This window comes from Apis florea, unplaced genomic scaffold (genome assembly GCF_048593485.1).
Source record: "Apis florea isolate Af1SG1 unplaced genomic scaffold, ASM4859348v1 contig_3571_pilon, whole genome shotgun sequence".
Classification (NCBI taxonomy): Eukaryota; Metazoa; Arthropoda; class Insecta; order Hymenoptera; family Apidae; genus Apis; species Apis florea.
The window spans coordinates 869,881-889,688 of NW_028256783.1; the positions used below are offsets into that span (position 1 = coordinate 869,881).

Sequence of the window (19,808 nt, forward strand, 5' to 3'; positions counted from 1 at the left end):
TACTAAATAACTTTCCTCTATTTTTTTTTGAGTATCTTAATTTTTTATTTACTTTTTCAAAATATCGATTTATATTATATTATATATATTATTAGGATATCCTAAAAATGTGAGAACATCCATTAATTGGAGATTCCCGAGGATTATAATTTTAAATAACATTTTATAAAATATGTATTATATGTAAAAATATATTTCTATTAAAAAATTTAATAATTTTATAGTTATATTATTTTGTTATTGTAAATAAAAAATGTTATTAAAGCTATATTTATTATAATCAGCAATTTCTTTATTATGATATCAAACAAGTATTATTCAATTATTATTATATCGATTTTCATAATGTATAATATAAGACTATTTGATCATTTAATATTAATACTGGATATATGTGTTATTATAATCTATAATTACTACCAGTTTTATTATTATTTTAAGAACTTTATAATAGCTTTGAGAATGTTTTATGAAAATTTTTAAAATATTTCATTTATTTCTTCATTTCTATATTAAATATTATTTTTTCTTCTAAAAATAGATTTTTCTCATTTCAATTTTATTTCAATTACAATTTGTATTGTTCTTATAATTTTTAATTATTACTAAATATTATAATAACAATATTAATATTTTTACAAAATGTATTTTGTTTGTATAAAAAATGAAAGTTAATTGAATATTACTATAAAAATTATTCATATGTATAATGTATATAATAATACATTAATATGTGATATGTCTTTTTCCGAAATAATTTTTTAGTAATTTTAAAACTATGATATTGACTTCATCACATTTCGTAATAATAGTTTTCTAATAAATAATATTAGAATAAATAATATTCAAAATAAATCTATTTTATACATACATTTTTATACATAGTTACATAATTCATATTATATAATTTTATTCTATATTTTGTCTTTTTCTAAATAATATATACCTATACATATATATATGTAATATATATATATATATATATATTACCGATATAATAAGCGATCTCTCTATAATTCATCAAATTTATGAATTTTACTTGGATAATAAATTTTTTTAATATACACAGTATGTAATGTTCTTCTAATAAAACTTTTTTTTGATTTTTTTCATTGATTTCGAATTATTTTTTATATTATCTTCACATTATTATTCTTTTTACAATATTTTCATTTCCAATTTTTTAATTCTTTATATATTAAATTTTTCAAAGAATCCCAGATACAAAAATCTGAAGGATTTAAATCTGGAGATTTCCGTGGCTCCTATTGGTCCTCTACGATTGATCTATGTGTTATTAAATTTTTCATTTAAAATCATTTTCATCTTACAAAAATGGGGCGGTGCCTCATCATGCGTAAATCATAAATTTTGTATTAAACTTAAATTTATTTTATTGAAAAAAAGCATTAATTCTTTTTTCAGGAATGTCGCATATGTTTCTTCAGTTAACTGTGGCGGCAAGAAATATGATTCTATCAATTTATTGTCTAATATACCCAGACATACGTTTAGAGAAAATTGTTGTTGAAAATTTTGGTGTATTATAGAATGAGGATTGGTTTCGCCGGTGTTAGGATTAGTCATGTTGCCTAATTCACCGGACGATGGCTTCTTTTGAGATCGGAATCTCAAACTCGATTTATGTAACCGTGTCCGACGACACGATGCACGGTTTACAATGATAGTCTTGACTGCCTGAGAAGTAATCGGTAGTGTTTACTGGCCGAAAGCCTTATCGGTAGTGAACGTTAGCCAGGAAGAAAGTCGCTCAGATGAACTCTCTTCCTGGCTAATTGGGAGTGTCCTAATTATGAGTGGGGAAAATGTCGGTACTGTAATTGGGGTATCGACATTACCCGATGCGCGATGCAGGTCCAGAGCGGGCGGGCACGTGTTTAGATCCAGAACATTTGACGGTCGAGGCGAATGTTTTGGGTAACCTAAGCTGTTTTTGCTCAGGCTTACCGACGCCTCACCGCGCTGGGGAGCCCTCAACCGAAACCTTCTGGAATGTTCTGTTTACAGGTCGCGACGACGCTCGCGACCAAGGATTTTTGATTACATTTGGATATTATGTATATATTAAATATTCCACATCTTGTAAACGTGGTTTCATATATAAATAATATTTTCTTAGTGAAAGTTGTATCATCATTATATTTTCTTTGTATTTCTAAATAAAATAATGACTTTCGTAAATAATCTGTCAGAATTAACTTTTGTCCTTTCTAATGTTTCCCATACAGAAACATGATGAATCCCTTCTTTTCTAGTTCTTTTTTTTCTTGTATTAGGATTTTTTTCTCCGAAGCATTGCATTCTTCTGTATTAAGAGTTCTCTATATCCCGGACTTTTCTGCATCACTAGCATCTTTTATGAAAGTTTCATATATTTTTAAACGTTGAATAACGCTTTGAAATGTCTTCTCATTTGAAATTTTACGAAAAAGAAATCTTTCTGTATCTTTTTTTTGTTTTATAACGATTTCTATTTGAACCATATCAGTCTTTTCTTCAAACATATATAATAAAAAATATATAATAAAAAATTTATATTAATAATAAAGCACAAAATAAAATTAATTAAAACTATTTTCATATTTTTTTATTATATACTATTAAAAATTATTATAAATTATATTATATTATAAATTATAATGATGCTTGATAATATTAATGTTTAATGATATTTCTTATTTGCATTTTAAATTCATATTGACGCTATTTTTTTATAAAATAGTTTTTTGTTTTTATTAAAAAAGTATAAGATAGTGTATGAAAATATATGATAAATTTATTAAAAAAACGTGTCTTGATGACACGAGTTCGATACATCCTATTTTTTTTTATTTTATTTATTTTTATTTTACTTATTTTTATTATATTTATTTTAATTTAAGCTTTTATTCATCAAAATTATTTCAGCATTAACATAACATTTTATAACACTTTATTTCTTGACATTTATTCAATACATGAAGATTCTAAACGAAAGCATTGTGTGAATGTTTATTACAAATATAAAAATATATTTTAATGTAAAAATTTATTATAGTTAACTATAATAATAAATATATTAAAAATCAATTCTAAATAAAAAATAACTAAAAGTAATTGTAAATAATTTTTATACAAAATAACATGTAAAACATTAAAAATAAATTTGGTACAAATATGATTTGTTTCTAGATATATAATGTACAAGGTCATAATAATGTTTTGTAATAAAATATTTGAATTAACAAAGTTTACCAACAAAAATATTTTTTAAAATAAGTTTGGCAGAAATTCATAACTTTATTTTATCATAAATCATTAAAATTCTAATATAAATTCTAGTATTTCTCATTTTTTTTGTTATTCGAATTTAACTTGATGTAAATCTATAGTCAAAAAAATCTTTTTCGTCTATAGAATTTTATACTAAAATATTTTAAAATTCTTTAATAAATTCAAGGAATTTTTTTGGTAATATTAGGCAAAATGTAATATGAAATATAATATATATTGTCAATTTTTATAATTATAAAATTATTGTATGTTGCGAAACCATCTTTTTTATAATTGATTATTCTTCTAAATGACATTTCTTCGGATATCAACAATTCAGATTTTTTATCTAAAAAATTTGCAAAATTCTGAAATAATCACAATATCAATATTTAGTTCGATGCCAGTTTAGAGCAGTATATGCACAAGTCTACATTTATTTATTTCATTCAATATTTCATATTCACATATTTCATATACATATTCATTTCATTATTTATTTCATTCATCATTTATTTCCTTAATTGTCTGATTTCTAGCTCTATTTTCTAAATTTTCTTCTGTAGATTTAAAAGGTTATAATCTAAAAAAATATAAATAATAAATCCAATATTATGATATATTAAATTACATTATTTTTAGCATTATTTTAATTTATATATTATATTTGCTATTGTTACTTTTAATTGCTATTGTTCATTTTTATTCTTCTCTCTTTTTTTTTTAGAGTAACACAATTAAAAACTGTATTCCCAATTAGGCATTCCTCATGGAAAATATTGATAAGTTCAAAAAATGTAAAAAAATGTAAAATTTAAATATAAAATTTTTTCATTAGCAACTGTATAGAGTAAATAATTGACAGATATTATTTAACAGTATATAATAATATATATATTTTCTTATTATAAATTATATAAAATTATTATTAATTACAAAACAATATTATTTATGTATAATTTATACGCGGAAAATAAATTGATGAAAAATAATTTAGAAAAAAAAAAATTAAACTCTCAGAATGTATTCGATTGTTTATGATTTCTTGGAATTTTTAATTGGATATATTTTTTATTTAATTAGGAATTGGCCTATTTTATACACTTTTGATAATATTCTTTAGAATAAGAATTTATTATTTCTATAATTCGTCAATGTTTTTATTTAGATGATTTTATTTAAATGTTTTTATTTAGATGATACATAAGTGCTCGATAAGATTACGATTTACTACACTTTATTCTAATCACGGCAATAAATTAATATTATTTTCATTAAAAAATTTCTTTGCAGTTTTATTGATATGTTTAGGATCGTTGTCCTATTTAAAATAAATGAGTCTTTGATGTTCATTTTTTCAACTGATTGTATTAAATTTTCTTGTAGAATATTCAGATATTCATCTCCTGTTAATATGCTTTTTATAAATTATAAATTACATGCAGTTAGCGAAAAGTAGTTTTCCATGTTAATATTGATTCATCTTCTATTTAATGATTGGAGTGATTAATTAATGAATAATTAATGATTAATTTAAAGCTTTTCCGGACTTTTCTCAATATAAATTTTCTTTTCTTTTATTTAAACGAAGTTCAAAAGTTCATCATTAAATATAATCAAATTTTTCCAAAACTTTATTTATTTTATTCACAAATTATTTAATAAATACCAAATATACAATCTTTATATTCTAATTCAAATTTTATCCGTTGTTTTAGTTGAAATTTTCATTGTATTATTCTTATTATATTCAAGTCCTAGATTTCATATTTGATTTTCTTCTCTTATCTTTCATTAATTTAATTTTTATAAGTTTATGAATCCGTTGTTTTGCCATTTGTTCTTTAGATTACTATTCGTTAATCTTTTACTAATTATTTTAACAAATATACTTGGTTTTATTTTTTCATTCTCATCTGCTTAATAGAAGAGATTCTTTTCCAGAAAAAAATTGCATTATCCACTTATTATTTATTACGTATTTTCTTCTGAATTGCAATTTCAGATTTATAAAACATATCTAATTCAAGAAAGAACGGTCTATTATAATAATTATTCTCTTAATTTACACTTTGGAATAATGAAATTTTTTTTTTAATTTTGCCTCTTCATAATCAACTTCTACGAAGATTGATTCATCAACGATTTTTTTTTTCGATGAATCTCTGATTTTAGAATCCAAATTTAGAAAATTTTCCTCAGAGAATTTCAAAATATTTTAATAAGAACTATCTTAATTTATTAAATTTTGCTCGAAAATTCAGATCCAGATTTCGAATATATTCTAACAATAAAAATCAGCAATAGCTTTTTCCAAAAATATATTGAAAGAAACAATGGACTATTTGAGCAGTTTTATATTATATTAAGAATGTTGAGCATTGAAGTCAATCATTGCTCTATTTTATATAATATTATAATATTTTAATATAATTAAAGCTTAATATAATGATACTTAATTATATTTTCAATTTATATAACAAAGAATTAAAACCAAAAATTGAAGTAGGTAATACGATATACTTCATTGCAAGTTAGTTTGCTGGATTTTGATGAATTGACATTTTATCTTCGAGAATATTTTGAAGTGTTTTTTTTAATTTTTTTGAAAATGCATTGATTGACTAGAAATAATAGTTTACTGATCAACTTATGGAAAATTATATCCTTTTCCGTGCGTTTTTTGAGCGTGGTAGAAACCTCTTGAAGAAAGATCTACCGAGATACCTGAAATCACGTGAAATCGGATTTTTTGAAAAAAATCACAAAGTTTTTTTCAGGAAAGATTTACTTCGAGATATCCAATGTCGTTGTAAGTTATTATGACATAATGGAAATATGAAGTTAATAATATAATATTTTCTTTGTTATCGATTCCAAAAGTGTACTCTCATAGTTCTAAAATAAAAGTCCTATATGATTACATAGTCAAAGCAAGGGATTGTTAACTAATAAGAAAATGATTGGATATAATTGCGATTATTTAGATCGACAGAGACAGAAAATAAAGATTGGAAAGTTAATAGCTTTTATTTGATTAACAAAAAAGAAAAAAGATTTCATATGAAAACAATTTCCTATTAATTATCCTATTGATAATTGAAATTTGATAAATTTGACCGTTAACTTTTATAGTTCTCCAAAATTAAAGAATCAAGAAATATTAAATATCAATTAATATCATAGTTAGCCGATTAATAATGATTATTTGTTTATGATACTTAAATATTTTTTCGTAGCACTTACTATGTCATATTATTTAATAAAGATTTGTATATCGGTTATATCGCATAAAAAATTATTGCATCGTGACTAAAAACACAATTGTAATCAAGTTTTATTACTTCAATATGCACTGCACTAGTCGCAAAGCATACAAAACATATAAATAATCTTGATTTTTATGCGATTTCGATGTAACTTTTCTTTAATATATATCGGATCACAAAAATTAATATCGATGAATAATCAATATTGTATAACGCATTGATCAGACAGGTCAGATTCATTCATATATGTTTATTGTCAAATATCTTTCGCAGCTTATTGAAATATTTATATACGTAAACAAGTATTTTATATATTTATGCAATATTGCGAATTACATTTCATTTTTTTAAATCCAAAATTTTTGCCATACAATATTAAACATTGTATGCTTTTGAAAATTATTAATGATACATCTGCTTGACGCTTGCTTTTCCATACTAACTTTGTTTATATATTTTTGATAATTAATTAACAACTAATTAATTTATAATTATTCACATAATAATAATTAATTTATTATACAATATAATACAATATGATATTTTTGAGAAGAACATAGAACAATATGTCCGTTTCATTTTATGACCGGTATAAGACTTAAATCGATATTTTTAATTTCAATGGTAATCTATGTTCTGTCATCTTCAGTCTTCCACGTTCGTATTATCTTCATGTCTCATTTAATTTAGTAGTAGTCTACATCGTGATATTTGAAATAATATAAGATGTTTGGAGATTTAATAATTTAATTCGATAATCTACTTTATATTTGCAATATTCTATTATTATTAAAAAGATACAAGATTTCTTATCAATTGATCAACTGTTTTAATTCTTGAATTTCATATTTATATTTTTCTTTCTGAATTATAATGCTTGCTCAGCTCTATAAATTTTTGCATTTTTAATAGCCCAGATATTTTTCTTTGATATTATATTTAAAACGCAATATGTAAATCTGTTATATGCATTAAGCGATTATAGAAGAAGAATCAATCATCCATTCGTTTGTCGCAATGGAAATAAATAAATTCATTATCAATCGAAGAAGTTTCGTGCTTAGTCAACCATCAAAAAACTATATATATCCGAAAAACTATAATTTACTTTGTATAAATTTTTGCATAATTGTGCTTCGTAATATCAAATTTGCATTATGTATGTTGTCGTTCATATTCATCGATTAAATATTAGCGATTCAATGGGAAAGATTTTAGGCATGTAGAGAAATTCAGATTTAAAGCATTATTATTGAATCAGATCAAAAAATAATATATATTGATGATTAATATAATTTGATGTCTTAACGTAAATATCATATTATTAAATAATTTAAATAAATAAATAAATAGCTAAACTTATTCATGGGAATGTTATTGATTTTAATAAAGCAATATGAGATTTTGATACAATTAATGTACCACAATTCTCATGTTTATCAGCCAAGCGTAGATATGCGCCTATGCTGTTCACTCGTTCTCATTATAGAAACTGTGCAATTGAATAGAATAATAAATAATTTTATATACAATGTTTACTCGAATATCTCTGGGGTGTATAATGTATATGTATAAATAAATGTAAATGGCGGTGATATGTAAATCATTCAGTATGTATTTTCATCGTCACTGATTTGTCACTATGCTATTTTCAATTTCTACAATTTTTTTGAGATTATTGAATTATAAATTTAAATAAATCGAAAGGATCGAAAAGGTTGCTATCTGGAATAGAATTAAAAATATTTGATATCTTTGATGATATATATCATAAATAAACAAAAATTCTTCAATACTAATCGTGACATACCTATTAGGATGATTCCATTTCAGATATACTATAAAGAATCATATTTCAATATGCAATAATTACTCTTTAAATATGTTGTTATTTTATTAGATTATATATTATAATTTTATTTTATAATTTTACAGTTTTTTGAATGCATAAAGCATCGGGAAAATTAAAAATAAAATATTTATTCAAATTGATGCCATTAGCATGCATCATTGCATGAGATAGATTTTTCGGTAATGATTCCCTTGAACGTTCAATCGATATTCAAAATATATTTATTTTATGAATTTTTATTTATATTATCTATTATATTATTTCATCATATAAATGTTTCGTTCAAACCATATTGTTGTTACAAAATAATAATTTCAATAATACTCGCCGAAAACAGATTATATTGAAAGGATGAACAGATTATTACCGTCACTACACATCACTACATAAGTTTTTATTTGTATTTACATTGTACAATTGAAATCTTTGTTTTTGAATACTAAATTTAACTTTATTGTGTGAAGTTTCGTTTAAGAAGTATTGAATCTATATATGCAATTCTAAAATTTTAAAATTATTAATAGTATTTTTGATAATTGTTGCAGCGTAAAGTATAAAGAACTTAAAATTAAAATATAAAGTTTTTGAAATAGAAATATTTTGCCTTAAATAAGTATTAATTTCTCGATTATTAAAATTACAGAATATATATTTTTTAATGTTAAAACTTAGCGTGATTTATTATCTTATTTTTACGCTTATCGTTGTAATCATTTGATCACTATCTAAGATGACTGTTACGTAATGATTGTATTTATCATTTTTCCAATTTTTAATCATTTTTTAGTCTGTCGAATTTCTCTCCCTCGAATCAACATATACGAATAACTATCTCCAAATGATTGGCCAGACAGACAGACTTTTTTTACTAAAATTCAAATTGTATAAATTTTTATAGAATAAACATCTATTTTCAAGAATAAACATAACTTTTAATACGCATCTTCTTATTTTGTCCGAATTATCTATTCAATTTCAAAGAAGCTCAATCGTATTAATTTATAAGCTATATCAAGTTAGATCAGAAATCATGTCGCAATAATAATCATCTTTATATTACGAAAGTTTTAGATTTTAGGTTTTTCTTTACAATGAATTATTTTGGTTGCCTTAAACAATTTTATTTATTGATTTATTATCGATAATTTCTATAAAAGTCTGTTCGTAATTTGATATTTTTCTTAAGATTCATAATAATTTCTTATACTGATTCGATATATTTATTTTTTAACTACAAACTTATATTAAATATATTAATATTACAATATACATTACACAGTATATACGTTAAACATTATACATAAGATACAAGCATTGACCATGCAATTTTCTTTGAATTATTATAATGCCATACTTTTTATGTGGAATGAGATAAAATGATAAAAAAAAAAAAAAACATATATTAAGTTTTTTCAAATCATTGTAAACAAATTTTGCTTTAAAAGATTGTCTTTTTTATACATAAAAATTTAAAAAAAAATTTCTTTATTTTTTATTTGTTAATTAAGAATAAAAACATATCTGAAAAAATGATTCTGAAAAAAAAAAGCTTCAAGTATTCGAATGACTAAAATGTCTTTGTACACGCTCTTCTATTTTAAATCTTTTGCATCTTTACTTATGAGAAACTTATTTATAACACTGTTATCTAAACATTTATAACACTATTAATAACATGGAAACATTTAAAAATTAAATTATTAAATATTAAAAAAATTTATATAGCATACATTTTTTAAGATTTTTAATATTCATTAATTCGATGCAAAGCATATATTATTGTAAGCTCTTTTCAATTTTTTTTATGTAAGTATTAAATATTTCTAAAAAAATTCCACCCTAATAAAAAAGAAATTTATGTTTTAGAAAAGAAATATTTTTTAAATTTCTTAAAAAGATTCCATCTTAATAAAAAAAAATTTATCTCAAAAAAAGAAATATTTATAGACTTATATAATATTTTTTTATTTTAGAAACAATAGAAAATAATTTTTTTTTAGTTTAATCAAAATTTGGCCATTAATTTTCATGATATTTTGTATAAATATTAGAATATAATTATTAAATTTGAACATAAATTATAGATTTGAATAACGATTATTAAATGATAAATAGAAGCTTTCGCTTCTTTCCTCTTCCTTCTTCCGATCCTCGTGACTTTCAGCACTCTTGAAATGGAATAAAAGAGAGAAAAAGACAGGGAAAAAGAAGGAGGGGAAAAAAAGAAAGAAAAGAAAAGGAATAAAGTATCGTTCCCAACTACTCGCGGCGATTTGCATATTGCAATTTCAATCGTGGTGGCTTGGTGAAAAAAAATGCAATTAAAACCGTTCAATGATGGAAATTATGTCATTACAGTTTCTTATAAAACTATCGGAGTTTTTCCTGCGAAAACTTCCCTTCCCTGCGAAAAGAGATAGACACGAGACATTAAGACAACCCGAATTGTAACTCCCTTTTTATTACGCTTGAAATATCTATATAGGATTCCACGAGTAATGGGGAACGCGGAAGAACAACGTGCACGCCAGGATCGATTCAAAGAGATTTAAGAAAAGCTTCAAATCTATCGCGAGACAAGTTTGCAATTCTTGAACCGTCTCCACGGCTATTCCGTCAATTCGTCTTCGGGATAGCTCGAAAATCCGGACCAAATATCCATTCGCGAGGATATGATTGTTATTCAAAACAAAAGAAGAGAGGAATCTAGAGGTAGGTGACCCGCGAAAGCAACTTGATCCAATCAATTCTCTTTCTCTCTCTTACATCGCGCCGAATTCCGATCGAGTCGCGCGTCTTCCATGCGGCACATTTTCGCGAAATCGATAAAGAAGAACAGGAGCGGGAGAGGAGAGGCATCCCTCTTCTTCCATCGAATTCCCAGCCAGCTGGCCACCCGTCGAGGAATCAAAACGAGCGATGGAAAATGGATCGATCGTGTCTCGTGTCGATGGAAATTTCCGAGAGAAATTCTGTTGGAAAAGGATGGACTGGACCGAGCTTATCGAAGAAACGATACGACACGTTTCGGGAAAATAGGAATGGAGAAACGAATATTATATTAGTTAATGGTATTTTAGACGTCAAAATATATAAAAAAAGTTCACATACGTATATTATATTCTGTTCTTAAAGACATATGCAGATATGAATGATCAAACTCCGCGTAACTCACAAATTCAAGTGTATGTCTTCCCACATCAATTAAATAATACGAAAATACAAACAAAATTTATTTTTTTTATTTTTTAAATATATATGTGGAGAATTATGTTCCAGACTACAAACAAATTTCAAGTTTCTTAGTTAGTTATTTTGAATTTGGAAATAGCTATTAATGGTAACTTAGAAGAAATATCAATTAAACCACCATGCAAAATTTTCATCACAACAATTTTCATGGTAAAGAGATAGTTCAATTCAATAAACTTATCATCAACAGTAAAAAACGTAAAATTGAATTACAAAGAAACACATATATAAAGATAAACAATTTTACTATCTATTTTACTACAAACAAAATCTATTAGATTCTATCAAAGAATTTATAGAAAGTATCAAAATGTTAAAAAGTTGTAAATCGATTCTCCTTCTATCAATCTTTCTTCATAATATCATCGAAATCTAAATAATGACCAATTTTTTTTTAGAAAGAATCGTAAAGAAAGATAAATGTAAATTAAAAAAAAAATAACCAAATAAAAATTTTATTGTTTAATTACCAGATAACGATAAATTTCTTGGAAATTAAAAATATCTTTAAAAATATATTAGTATATTGTAATGTATTATAAATTTAAAAGAATCATATCTTATCCTTACTTCTTTATATTAATTGTAATTAATTGTAATTATAGAATTAATTACACATATATAAAGTATATTAACAATTTCAATAAAATAATAAAATAAAAATGAATAATAATTCCAAGAACGTTTGCAAAAAATACACAAATACAAAATACCAAATATCTTAAATATTATAATATCTAACTAAATCACATTTAAAACTTATTATTAATATTATTTAGTCTGAATGTCTGTAAAACAATTGATACAAATAATAGATTTCAATCTAAAATATATAAAGCAAATAAGGTCTAAAGTATTTCTTATATCTTTCTTTCCATTCTATATTGAAAAAAGAATATATACTTATATATATTAATATCCGATCATTATAGAACTAACAAAGAAACATAAGAAAGAAATTCTTATTTTCCTTGGAATTAAAAATTATTGTCTTAGAATTGGAATAAATTCTATAGATTGTACTTAAACCCTTGCAATTCTGATATTACCAATAATAGACCATATAATTAAATTATAGCCGTTCTCTATCACTTGTCATACGATATATCAACATTATACTTTTTAATTTTCATAAGAATCGGAAATATGGAAAATATTCGAGAAAAGGAAAAATTGTGAAAATATTTAATAAAATAAAAAAAAAGAAGAGAGAAAAAAAATAGCATTCGGTTATGCGATTGTCGAACACGCGTTTAAACTTCATTAAAGAATGGACTTCGAAGGTAATCAATATTATAACATTAATCGAATTCTTATGATTTGCATTGGTCTTTGGCCTTACGAAAGAACAATATATTCAAAATTATTAAATATTTTCATCTTTTTACTTTTGAGCACTGGGATATTTATACAGGTATTTCCTTTAATTGTTAGAATTATTAATAATCATATAATTGTAAATTGATTATTTTATTTTATTTAGATTAAAATACTAATTTAATTTTTTCAAGAAAAAAATTTTAAATACTTTAATTTTAGGCAATGTCATTCATAATGTTAAAAATGGACATGAATCTAATATTGACTTCATTATCCTATATCTCGTGTACGTGCATTTGCATCATGAAATATTTCAGTTTTTTATTTTATATTAAAGATGTGAGTATAGAAAAAACATAAATGAATATTACTTATCATATTGCTATCAAAATTTTGAATTATTTTATTGAAATTTTCATTCGAACTTTTTATTTTAAGAATCCTAAGATTCTATTTTTCACAAATATGGATAAAAGTTCTTTTTGATGAAATTAAAAAAGATTGGAACTCCTTAAAGATTATAGAAGAACTCCGAATCATTCATGAATACTCTAAAACCATAAAAGGAATAAACCGTATCTTTCATTAATAAGAAAATTTTTCATTTTTTCTATGATCATTTCATAATTTCCTATAACAGAAAATTGTCGTGTTATTCAAATTATTATATTATTTAAATTCTTATTATATCATAAATATTAAAATATAAAATATTTTTTATTTCAATTAAATTATACGAACAGACACTATATCGATTGAATCAACAACAGAAAATAATATTAATCGTTCAAACATAATCAAATATTAATTATCTGTAGATCTGTATCATTTGCATATAATAATTATGAAAAATTGATCGAATGCTCGCAACATATTATACATCGTATTATTTATACATTATTTATACATTCATTTCTAAAACGTATACATCATTGTTTTCTTATCTAACATGTTAATATGAAAAAGTAATGTACTATTTATTTTTATAATTATTAATTATTAATTGATAGTTTTATTTATATTTTCAGCAAATGCATGAAAAGTGACATAGTATTTCTTTATTTAATATTTTTATATACATAAGATTTTCTTATAACATTAAATTTATAACATTTATAATTTTTGTATTTTATTGTAGATATTTTTAAATATAACAACTGATTAACGCGTAATATTATTACAGTTATTACATACACAGTTATTATAGTTATTACCACTGCAATTGCTATTCTTCTTGAGTATATTCGGTAATAATATCTAAGATATTTTGATTCTTTTGAATCACATTCGCCCGCAGACAGTGCCAATCATAATTGATTATTTCGTCGATCAACAAAGATTTTTCTATTTTTTTGGTATACATTTGAACCTTATTACCAGTTTCGGAGGATTAGGAATTATAGCTACTGAAACAATATCTATGGCTACGATGCAACATCTTTGTGGATTGTTAAAGATTACTAAGTAAAAAAAATTAAACAACATAAATCTCACTAAATTAAAAAAATGAAATATTTATTTGAAATGACACAAATATTATTATTTTTATATTAATTATATTAATTATAGTATATATAAATATAAAAAAATATATATATATATTTTATATTTTTTAGTTGAAATAATATATAATATATAATATAAATATATAAATTGAATAATTTGATATAGTTATTCAATATTTATGGATTAATATTTTTTACTAAATATTAAATTGTTTTAAATTCGCTTTTTGAAATACATATTAATCATTAAATTTCTATTTCATATTTTCAGTTATTACATAATATTTACTTAATTTCAATTATTTTATTTATCTATTGTACATATGATTTCTCTTAATTTTTTTTACAGCTATCGTATAAGTCATACATTTGTTGCAAACATACTATGAGTATCTTCTGTAGAAAGAAATATAATAATTCGCAAAAAAGTATTTATTTACACGTAAGAATCAAAAAGTTAGTATTCCATAATCATAAACAAGTTTCCTAAAGCATAATAATACTTTCTTATAATAATTTAAATTAATTTTTCGTATAATTAATTTGTAAAAAAATTAATATTTCGTTGTAATTAATGAAATTGTTTTTTTTTTTGTTAAAGTTATATCAACTCTTTTCAAGAAAATATAATAATGTCATACAACTTTTTAATGTTATTTGGTTTGATTGCATTTAATATTTCCATGTTTGAAATAAGTATCAAATATTTGATACAAATGATTAGTCACAATAATTGATAATTTTAATTATTTTTTGTCTTAGATTGCCAAATCAATAACATTCAAAACTGATACAAATGAATTAATTTCATCTCTATTCTTCGTAATTTGCTTTACTATTTATGGATTTATTCCCAATCATTTTGCGCAAGAGATAATCAATCACAGTTTTAATATTTTTATAGATGCGTGAGTATGTTTAATTCATAAATATGTTGAAGAAAGATTTTAATAATAGTATATTAATAATTTCTTAATCATTCATTAGTAATGAATTAATTTTAAATATAATACAGAATGGTATGAGCTTCCAATGATAGAACAAAAATTAATATTGTTCATCACGCAGAACAATTTGAAAAATCTTAATTTCGTGTTATTGGGTTCTATGGTTGCATCTTATCCTGTGCCACAACAATAATGAAAATGATTAAAATAATAGTTAATCTCACTATATATGACTGTTTATCAAAACTAGATTATTTCAGATACTACGTACGGCATTTTCGTATTTTATGGTCATTTATTCTATGATTTAAAAAACTGATGAATAATCGTACATTGATTATGAATAAATATTTGAAAAAATATCTCTTATTTAAGTTTCAAGATATTGATCATATCTTAGCAAAAAAAGAAAGTAAATGAAACATTAATAAACTAATATTAAAACGTAGTAATAAGATTATTATGTGATATATATTTAAAATCAATATTTTTTTCAGCCAATAATTGTGACTTTTTTTTAATTTAATAATTGTGATTTTATTATTTTTTTTATTCTAAAGGTAAATTTTTGATTATGTATTTTATAGAAGAAGTAGTTTTGTTATCGCCGGAACCGGTGTAACGTCGTCGCGTTGAGGACTAGTTAGACGGTGGCGATGGCTTTTTTGGAATCTGCGTCCCAACTCGAAGTGTTTCGCAAATATTTTTAAGTATCGTGTTCGACGGCCGGAACACGATCTTACTCAACTTGTAAATTGACTACGACTTGCTCGAATGCCTTATCGGTAGTGACGATTAGCTAGGAAGAAAGTGACTCAGGTCGACTCTCTTCCTGGCTAATTGGGAGTATCCCAATTATGAGAGAAATGTTGGTGCTGTAATTGGGCATCGACATCATCCGATTCGCGATATAGGTCAAGGGCAGGCGGGCAAGGTGCTTTGGTCTAGAACATTCGACGGTCAAGGCGAATGTTTTAAACCTAAACCTAAACAAGAGCCACAGATGTCTTTTGCTTAGGTTCACCAACGCCTCGCCGCGCGATCGCGGGGGAGACCTTGTCCGAAACCTTCTTGAATGTTCTATTTACAGGTCGCGACGGAGTTAATCATTTTGACATGTATTATCAACCACAACTATTTTAAATAACTTTTCCTTCTAACTTAATTGATAGTTTCTCTTTTGAGATATTTACAAAAAATAATTGTTATTACGTTAAATTTCCATGATGTCATAACTTATTTAATTCAATATCAATTTCATATTTATTTTTAAATTGTAGATATATAATTTATGTAAGTATGTAGATATATAATTTATGTATAAACATTATTTTTATATTTTTATTATTTGAAGATAATAATTAAAAAAATTAAAAATTTTTGATGAATCAAAAATCATTTTAATAAAATTAATTATATCAGCAAGTAAAAAAAGAAAAAAAATAAATTCTAACTAAAAGTTAGAAAAGAAAGTTATATCCAAGAATAACGAAAACATAAGATTGATAGTTGTAAAACAAGAATTTAATTAATTAAAATATTGAAAATTACATATTTTTTTTTATTTTCTTTACTTTAAATATTGATTCATAAATTAATATATTTTATTGTGGATATCTTTTGTAAGTAAATCTATCTTTTTTCGGAATTTTCATTAACAAATACAATAAAATCATTTTATATTATTATATATTCATACCATGCTAGCACTGTTTCAAAAGAATTATAAAAATTATAATATTATATATATAAGAAAGATAAAAAAGCAAAACGCAGGATAAAATGGAGAAATAATAGTCATAATGCACTAACATCGTTCGCATTCTTTCCATTTGTTTTATTGATTTTACAAAATTGTACGAAACAATGTTTAATAGAACGATATCTCATAACGATGCACTTTCGATGTGAAAAGCGATGTTGCGATAAAGTCCGGAGCTTATTTTTTTTTTATAAAATTTTCATCTATCCTTAAAAATCTTATAAATAGATAGAATAATAACATATTTATGTAATATTTTTGAAGAATTAATCCAAAACAAATACACAAGTATGCAAAAATATTGGTTAAAAAGTTTTAAGATATTTAATAATATCAATATTAATTAATTATTATAAATAATTTACTTTATTTAATTATAATTGAAATTTACGTTAGACGAAACGATAGAAATATTTCTATTTCTATTTGCTACTTAGCTTCCACTTCGCTTTATTTTCAATTATTAATTATGTTTTAATAATACTGACGTTTTTGTAAATTAAATTTTATGTATTATCCGAAAGAATGACATTAAGAAAAAAGAATCATAAAAATGGATCATGCGAAATTTGTTATTCACAAAATCATTTTTATTTTCAAGAATGTAATATTATAACTTACAAGTAGTTGGAAATCATATGAGATAGTATTATGAACAACTAACTACTGTTAATTATATCCATGATGACATGTCTTAAGACAAATCTTTTCTTCCAAAAACTTTCTTGAAAAATATTATTGAAGCTATTTTTCTATTAAAGAAAGTATTTATTATCAGTGATTTCATAAAAGATTAGATAATTATTATAAAATTATAAAAATTAAAATAGAGAAAGATAAAAGAAAAAATATTAAAGAATTTGTTGTACGATAGTTGTGCAATAACTTGTGTTATTTTTATTTATTTAATAATTTTTTTGACAATTAAAATTATCATAAATTTGAAAATTAAAATTTTGTTAACAATGACCTCTTAAAGCTTGATATTTTGTTGCTTTATTTTAAATGAACTATTTTTAGAATATTCATTAATACACTAGAGATTCACAATCAAAGATCATTGCTTGATATATATACAATGTATATATAATATACATATATGCGATTATTATATAGTTACTGATAATTTCATTTTTTTAAATTTTCTCAATGTAAAATTATTTGCACAAATACTTTATTTGAAAAATTTCTTTTCAATTTAATAAATAATTTTCTTAATCTTCGCGGAATAATAAAATTCCATTGAAAAAAAATCGAGCAAAGAATAAAACGATATAATAGTTTTTAGACAATTAGTTTTTCATATATCTCTCATTGTTCATTTCGCTTCAGAGGTAAGAGCAAATTTTTTGCATCAAGTTTGAAATATTATTTGAATTTTTTCGAAAAAAAATAAACAGTTATCATACTTAAATATATCTCCGAGAATGCTTAACTTCTTTATTTTTTTTTGTTTTAATATATTATTATTGCCTTCTTCTTATTATCACACACAAGACAATAATCAAGTCGCCTCATATAACATTTCTCTTCCTAGCTATTTTTACAATACGAAACTAATTTCATATTTTTATTTAAAATGCGATCTTATGTTTATTGTATAAATATGCAAAAAATTCAATTTTTCTTTTTGACACTTGCTTATATTATATATTGAATTTTAATAATTTATTCAACATATTGAAAATTTATAGTCCAAATAAAAATTTTTTCTAAAAAATATTAATATATTAAAAAATTTATATATAAGTTTAAATTATATATGTAGATTGTTTAAGCTTACACAGGCAAACTAAAATGGCCTCTTACCTAACTAAATCGACTTTCTAATTATTTTATCAAGCAATAATATTTTGTACTTCTATTATTATTATTTCTTCTTTTATTATTATTTTTTTCTATTATCATTCTATTATTATTATTTTTTATTATTCATAATTGTCAACCGAAGTCTCATTGATGTACAACAATCGAGCCGATAATGCAAAATGATCTTTTATCGATTACTGTTGCATATATAGTGTCGTCTTAAATACTAATATCAAAATAATGTTTCGATAAGTACTTTTATTATACTTTTATTTCATAAGCGATTCTTTTAATGCATATTGTGGAGAGAAAACCTATAAAAACGTATGAATTTAATACAATAACATATGGCACTATATCGGCTATTTACGCGCTACGCGCATCCATGCAAATAGGTCTAAATAATAGTACGATACATCTAATGAGATCTATATTTATATTTATGCAATATTTATGTTTACGATTTTTTAATGAGCGTGGATACCGTGGAAAAAGCAATCGCAATTAGAGAAAAAATAGATGTTTTTCTATGATCAACTAATCTATAATTGTAAAAATAGGTATTTAACAAATTGTCGATTGTTAAACCTTTGTCCTATAATAACAAGTGAAACTTATGATAAGAAATTTGGGCCAAAAATAATAAGCACGAGTCTGACACTTTATTCGGATCAAACGTAAACATGAGTCAGACTCGTGATTCTTGTATCTTCTTACTTTAGTTACGTGTAATTCTTCGTTATATTCTTATTTAGGTTATAATTTCCTAAAAGAATTAAACAACCTTTATATCTTCATATCAGTAAAAAGATAATCTAA

The 19,808-nt window shown here is 23.2% G+C and overlaps 1 pseudogene; it reads left to right on the forward strand.

Annotated features, from left to right (window-relative positions):
* Nucleotides 1–12,916: 12,916 nt before the first annotated feature.
* Nucleotides 12,917–15,729, forward strand: LOC116414315 (uncharacterized; annotated as a pseudogene).
* The last annotated feature ends 4,079 nt before the right edge of the window (nucleotides 15,730–19,808 follow it).